The sequence below is a fragment of the Cupressus sempervirens genome, chromosome 8 (genome assembly GCF_028749045.1).
Source record: "Cupressus sempervirens isolate cs-2001-9-10 chromosome 8, ASM2874904v1, whole genome shotgun sequence".
Classification (NCBI taxonomy): domain Eukaryota; kingdom Viridiplantae; phylum Streptophyta; class Pinopsida; order Cupressales; family Cupressaceae; genus Cupressus; species Cupressus sempervirens.
The window spans coordinates 606303280-606311943 of NC_143125.1; positions in this window are offsets into that span (position 1 = coordinate 606303280).

The window sequence follows — 8664 nt, forward strand, 5'->3', positions numbered from 1 at the left end:
CAAAATAATCCATTTCATATTAACAACCAGCTAGCTGTACTGACCAACAAGAAATTGCCATGTTAGCTTATACTGTCTAACAACACTTCACGCCAGCGGATACCATATCTTCTTTTGAGCAAGCAAGTGTTTGACGTCATCATGGACATGTGTCATCATCGCACTTCCCCGCATTGCTTAATAACCTGCATCTTTATTATGCGGGGATGCGTCAACCGTTGATCAAGACAGGATCAATGGTGATACTGCTTCTTATTCATTAAGCAACCAAAAACCTTTTGTCCATACCTAGCATCACATGTCATCAGTCGTTTGCAGTGTAGCATAGTGAAATACAAATAGCTGACCCAACGTTGCCATGTGTCACCACTGTGCTTCCCCGCATTACTTAATAACTTGCATCTGTATTATGCGGGGATGCGTTAACCGTTGATCAAGACAGGATCAATGGTCATACGGCTTGGTAAGTAATCTTCATAGCTCTGCCAATGAATCCACCAATGATATCACGGAAAAAACAAAACGTGTGCAAAATTATTGACAAATCTAACATATAGGAGCTTTTGCAGCATACTGGATCTCACAAAACATTAGGGGCTAGGTGTCATCATCGCGCCTCCCCACTTTATTAAAAAAAACCTACAACTCTATAAAGCGGGGATGCACTGACCCTTGATCTATGATAGATCAACAGTGACTGAAAAACACTTCAACTTGGCATCCTTTCAAACAGAATGTCACAATTAAAGGTACACAAAGGGTTTTCAAAATGCATTCTGACGTAAATAAAATACTTAAGATAAAAACCCCGCCAGAATATTTGAAGAAAATACCTCTTTTTAAAAAAAATTTGAAAATGAGGGCATCACAAAACAAAGGCATAACTGATTTTTCACCCAAGTACCAGTAAATTTTCCTATACTATGAAAAATCACACCAACAACATCAACTATACATAGTTTATGAGGTCATAAACTATGTATAGATAAATGTAGAAAGAAACCCTATTCCCTCATGCCAATAATGCTCCTTTTCATCTTCTAAAAGATGAGCCTTAGTTTTGGTAGGCTTGACATTTTATTAAAACACATTCATAAAAACCCAAATTCATACATACATACATGTTTGTGTATGCATGTACATACATGAGTGTGTATGTATGCACGCACGTAAATGCATGTGTGTGTACAAAAATGCATACATACTTATGTGTGTACATACATACATATGTGTATCTATGTACATATAGAAAAATGGAATTAGTATTATGCTTTAATTGGTAGACATACTACATGGAGTAGAATGACACGTCATTGTAATTTGTTCATTATCGGCTTAGGATCCTCAGTATTAGGTACTCCTTGTTGTATTTGAATAAATAATTGACTTCTTAATGCAATGGGGCTAGAAAATAATCATGTTGTATCTTGATAGGTGATAGTTGATATCTCATAACTAATAGTGTATAATTTGTCCATGTTTTAGACCATTATTGGATCCTATGGATATTATAAAGGTTCAAGGATGCATAGTTAGGAAGACCACATACAACCACATTCTTACAATTATTTTTTCTTGTGTTGGCATAGCCATAGTACTAGTAGCCCAAGAACGTAGTCAAATGGGTACACAAATAAGAAAGGGAAATTCCGTTTGTGAAGAAATTATTTATTCCAATGAGGTGGATTTTCATGATCAAATTTAGATGAGTAGGGTAGCCTTCTTTTCTCTAGCTCGTATTCTCAGGCTGAAAGGAATCTTGAGAGATACAATCCACTTGAAGTTAGAGGAACAACTAGTGATGTTCCTTCATGCCCTGGGGCACAATCTAAGGAGCTATAGGATTTACCATAACTTTGGGCACTTAGGAGAGATAGTCAGTTAGTAACTCCACAAGGTGTTGATGGCTATCTTAGCCCTTCACAAGGATTACTTCATTCCACCTAGTCTAAGCACTCCACCTAAAATGAGTGGGAAGGGTCATTTCGAACCATTCTTCAAGGTAAATTGTGCATTTTTACAATATTATTGTTTGGATTGTTATCCTTATCTTATTATTACTTGAGCATACATTTGATTACTGTATCACATCCCATAGGATTGCATTGAAGCTATTGATGAAACCCATATTCCAGTGTGAGTTAATGTCAACATATAGGGTAAATATCGTGATAGAAAAGGGAATTTCTCACAAAATATTATGGGTGTTTGCTCCTTTAATTGTAAGTTTTAATATTGCCTTTCTGGTTAGGAAGGCTCTGTTGTAGATAGCTATGTTCTAGCTTCAGCTTTGTCTAGATCAGATCCACTTATAGTTCTCCTTGGTAAGCCAAATCAAATTTTAATATACTCATGGGTATGCTAAACGTTTCAAGTATGAAAATATAGTTTCTTTACGTACAAAAATATTTTCTAGTGGATGATGGATATCCAAATGCACATGGATTTCTCGCTCCTTATTGGTGTACACATTACCACTGGAAAGAGTGGGCAAGAGATAACCCAATAAACTTTGCACATGAGTTGTTCAACCATTGACACTCCTCTCTTAGAAATGTAGTAGAACATATGTTTGGTATTTTGAAGAAGTGTTTTCCAATCCTAAGACATGCAACATCTTATAATATCATGACACAATCCTATATTTTTTTAGCATGTTGCATACTTCACAATTTTGTTATGATAGAGAATGGCCTTCCATTGGAAGTAGATATTGAAGAGAAAGATGATCATGATGGGATAGAGGTACCACTTCTTGAGACATATGGGTTTTCTCAAGAGGATAGAAATGAGTGGTCCCAATTTTGAGAAGATATAGTAAATAGGATGTGGGAAGATTATAGATCTTGAGAATAAATGATTTATTAGAAGGTAATGTGCTTTATATGATTAAATTAATGTATGCATATATAATGATGGTGTGTGATTTCATTATTATGATATCAATCCTTGCTACATTTCAATTAAATAACAAGAGCATTAACTTTCAATTTCACACCCTACTTTATGTACAAAAACTCTTGATCATATTTGTTATACATAATCAAGCTTGAAATATAGACTATAGATTACATTGTTTAAAATATAAGAAAGCACAATTATTATACATCTTTGCATTGATAAAGTACAATGACATGCTTCATAATAGGGCTCACAACTATTTACCTACAATCGATATAACCATTTTGTCATGTTGGTAGTTTTGTTGATGCTAATGTGTTATCATCAATTATTGCAACTTGAACACCAGGCCTCTATAAATGATATTTTGTGCACAAATCTTCCATCCACCACCACAATTCTCATACCTTTAAAAGTGTGGTAGTGAAAGTGAAAGTGCTTCCAATAGCTAGCTTACTAACTAAATTGATCTCACCATTCATGAGCTCCACCAAATATCTACATAAACAGTGTAAATATACATCCCTAAGCATGTAATAAAATTCCAACCCCTATGTCCTCTACACTTACAATTAAATTTATAGCATTTGATGATTTGGAAATGTTTGAATTGATTGGTATAGCAGGCTGATGATGTGTATCATCTGATAGGAGTAGCTTAAATGTCTCCTAACTATTCCTCCTATCCACTACCTCAAAATCACTCAAACTGTCACATGCTACTATTGAAAAATGTTTATCATTTTCAGCTAAATGTTTTTAAGTTTATTAAATGTTATCCTCATTGCACTAGGATTTATTAAAAAATGATATTTAAACTTTATCATCTTCAATTTTAAATGAATACAACAAGGAGTACCAAATGATGAAGATCATAAGTGCACTAGTAACAAGAGGGCAACAAATTCATTGAAAATCCTATTTTTCTAATGTTACTCCTTGCTACATTCCATTTAAATATAAAGAGTACTAAATTTTAATTTCAATCATATGATTACTTTAAATTGTAATATTTTTACCTATTCAATATGTTAGCCCCATTCCATTATGATGTACTACAAATTGGTATTTAAAGTTTATCACCTTCAAATTTAAATGAAATATAGGAAGGAATACACAATGGCATATATTGAGCTCATGATGAGCATGGAAAGATCTAAATATGTGAACTAGATGTGTTCTCCCATTTTTTTGAGAATATAAATGGATCCCTCACTGCAAGCAACAAATATTCTTCCTCAAAGAAGAAAATATGGACAAAACTAATGGAATGCAAGTTTCTAGACTTGCTCCTCAAAAAAATTTATCTTAGATGAAAAGGTGAAGGTGGTTTTAAAAAGGAAGCCTAGATTTCCATAGAGAGGACATTTAATGAATGCAACAAATTCATTTAACATCCTATTTTTCTAATGTTACTCCTTGCTACATTCCATTCAAATTTAAAGAGTACTAAATTTTAATTTCAATCATATGATTACTTTAAATTGTAATATGTTTACCTATTCAATATGTTAGCCCCATTCCATTACGATGTACTACAAATTGTTATTTAAAGTTTATCACCTTCAAATTTAAATGAAATATACGAAGGAATATACAATGGCATATACTAAGCTCATGATGAGCATGGAAAGATCTAAATATGTGAACTAAATGTGTTCTCCCATTTTTTTGAGTGATATAAATGGATCCCTCACTGCAAGCAACAAATCTTCTTCCTCAAAGAAGAAAATATGGACAAAACTAATGGAATGCAAGTTTCTAGACTTGCTTCTCAAACAAATTTATCTTAGATGAAAAGGTGAAGGTGGTTTTAAAAAGGAAGCCTAGATTTCCATAGAGAGGACATTTAATGCATGCATGAACTTGAATATATCACGAGATCATTTCAAGGATAAGCTGAAAACATGGAAAGTAGGATATAGAGTAATGAGGGACTTGAATAATACAAGTGGGTTAGCTTGAAATGAAAAAACTAAAACTATAGATGTTGAAGATTTTTTGTGGGTGAGCTTTTGAAGGTAGGATGATCTTTTTACTCTTTTGATTGAATAAAATTTCCCTTCTTATTTTAGTAATGAAAAACTAACAACCTAATCCATCTATTAATGCTTACATGTAGAGGAAAGAATTCAAAAATGCAAAATGTATGAGAGGTCATCTTTCCAATATTTCAATGAGTTGGTTGTAATTGTTGAAAATGACATTAATGAAGGGTTAATGACTACAACACCCCTTGATGCTGAAGACGTGCACCCTATGAATGATGCATTCCACGTGCTTGATGAGGATGATACTAATTGTGGTACACCTCCTAATAGCCAACCAAATTTTGATGAAGAGTTATATCACTCCAATCAATTGAGTGTAAGTGGTAGAGGGACTCCTCCACCATCATCATCATGGAGGGTAAAGAGGAAGAAGATAACTCTATCTATGTCATTTGATGTGATATGCAAAACTATGAAGGAGCTAAAAGATGGCCTCAGTAGGCCTCAGATTGTAAAAGTGAATAAATTTGAAGAGGATAATGTTTTGAGTGCCACATATACCACTCTTAAAGTTATCCCTAAACTGATTCAAGTAGTTTTCCTAAAAGCATATGATACCTTCATGCTTCAATGTGAAAGAGCCAAAAGGTTCTTAATGATGGATGAGGTAGGGAGAGTGGACTGGATTGCAATGACATTTGGTACAATCTAGCTATTTCAGCTACTAACTAGATTACAATGACATATGCTACATGATTGCTCTGTTCAATGGTTTTGCATTGATCTATGTTAGCATTAAACTGGAACTATATTGATCTTATAGCACTATATCGAAACTCATTACTATGCATATTTTGACTATTTCATTGGCATTGGTATGATTGGCATCTGAAGTAACTCTAGTTTATGAGTTGCCTCTATTTAATTGTTTTGCATGGTTTATGAGTTGCCTCTGTTTAATCTTTGGCATTGATCAATACATAGTTTAGTTGTTCATTATATTGGCATGATTGGCATTGATCACTATATAGTTTTGTTGTTCACTTCATTGGCATGATTGGAAATGATCAATACATAGTTTAGTTGTTCATTTTATTGCCATTAGATCCCTCACAACACTATATTAGAACTCATTGCTAAGTACATTTTGACTATTTTTCTAAGTAGACAAGCAAGAAACTATTACATAGTTCATTTGTTCATTTCACTAGCATTCGTATGACTAGCATCTAAAGTAATTCCAATTTATGAGCTTCCTATGTTGAATGGTTTTGCATGGATATTTACATACTTTGATAAATGGTATCACATTGATCTCTCACAACACTATAATAGAACTCATTAGTGAACACATATTGACTATTTTGCTAGACAGATTCTAAACAAACTGTTATAGCATATATTGAGTGTTTTGCTAAAGGGATTCGAAGCAAATAGTTACAACATATATTAACTATTTCGTTAAGTAGATAGCATATAGAAATAGAACCATGATAAAACAATGTATAGGTCAACTATGTATAGATAAAATCCATGATTTACATTGATCTATACATATTTGATCCATACATAGTTCACCACTTAGCTTTATTTGATGGTATTGCATTGATCTCTCACAATACTATACTAGAACTTATTACTCAGTACATTTTGACTATTTCATTGGCATTGTTATGATTGGCATATGAAGTAATTCCATTTTATGAGTTGCATTTGGTATGATTAGTATGGTTGCCATCCAAAGTAATTCTATTTTATGATCGGCACTATGATATATATAGTTAATCAGAGGTAATCACGTGAGCACATACTAGAACTCATTATTGAGCACATATTGACTATGTATAGATAAAAGCCATGATGATTTCCATTGATTTATACATAGTTGTTCCATACATAGTTTATGACTTGGCTCTGTTTAATGGTATTGCATTCATCTCTCATAGCACCAAAGTGGAACTAATTACATGATCTATGCATAGTTTAATTGTTTATTTTAGTGGCATTGGCATGTTTTTCATATGAAGTAATTCAAGTTTTTGACTTGGCTCTATTTAGTGGTATTGCATTGATGTATATATGTACACAGACATGTATGTATTTATGTATGTGTGTATGTATGTGTGTATGTATGTATGTATGTGTGAATGTATGTACACACATGTATGCACATATGTGTATATGTATGTATGTATGTACGTATGTATGTATGTATGTGTATATGTGTGTACACATATGTATGTATGTATACATACTTGATCAAAGCATAGTTTAGTTGTCCATTTCATTGGCATGATTGACATTGGTCATTCTGTAGTTTAGTTGTTCATTTCATTGGCATTCACATGACTAGCATCTGAAGTAATTCCAAATGATTAGTTGGCTTTGGTTAATGGTATTGCTTTGATCTCTCACAACACTATATTGGAGCTCATTACTGAGCATATTTTTACTATTTTCCTAAGCATACTTGATGTATGGATACCTGATCTATACATAGTTTATTATCTCATAAATGTTTGGCATAGTTTTTCATTACATTGTTAATTAGAGCTATAATTGAACCATACATACATGGAATACATGAGGAGTGGCAAACAATGCATGCTCAATTGTAGAACTTGAGAGCATATGCTAATAGAAATGTGATTTGGTAGATGATTGTATAGTTCATGATTATGTCCTATGTTATATCTATAGTCCTAATTTTCTTGCATATGTTTTTATTTCTTGTCTTTTTGTCTCTATTTGATTTCCTATGTATGTTCTTGCTGACAAGATTATAAAAAGTATTGAGGATTTCTGGTAGAAGATTGTACAATTCATGATTTTGTCCCATGTTATATCTATACTCCTAATTTTCTTGGATAATTTTCTTTTTTCCACAATTTGGTCTCATATGTATGTGCTTCTTGACAAGATTGTCAACGATATTGACAAAGTGTCTTGCTTTTGTATTTTTTTTATTCCTCCTAATTTTTTGATATTATGAGACCACAGATGCTAATAAAAAATGAGCTATCTGAAGAATTTTTATTGTGCATGTTTGTAAAAGGTCAATATTTTTTATGCTACTCCTTGGTGTATTCCATTAAAAAAAATCAATTTTTAATTTTTCAAGCATGTTTAGTTCGTATATGTAGGATTGATCATCTAAAATACTAGTAGTAATGGAATATTGAGCAGCATGACAGGGTTTCTCTTTGAATGTGAGGCATAAGGGTATAGAGTGTGGATTTCCCAATGTTTTTGTATTGAAAGGTGTGTTTTCACAACACCATTTAGATCATGGATATTGTTCTTTCTTATCAGTTCATGGATTTTTTTTCTATCTTCTATCTTATGCTACATATGTAACATTGAATTATTGATCACATACCTAATTTAAAAATATTTGGATCACATTCATAATTTAAACATATTTTGATGACATTTTTATTTGATTTTTGGTATCTATTTGATCTATACATAGTTTATATATGCAGGACTGACCATCTAATAATACAGATAGTAATGGGAAAAATGAGTAGTATGAGAGGGTTGCTCACCAAATATGGGGCATAATATTATAGATTGTGGATTTCTTAGTATTCTCATATTTAATGGCTAAGTCACAACGTTTGAATTTGAGTTCGACAACTATGAAGTTTGGATGAAGTTTGACAAGGCAAAAAGATTGAAAAAAAATTGACGATAAATTCATCTTATATAATTTTCCAAAAATTTATAAATATATATGATCACAATTCCCAACTATGGGATAGTTTATCAC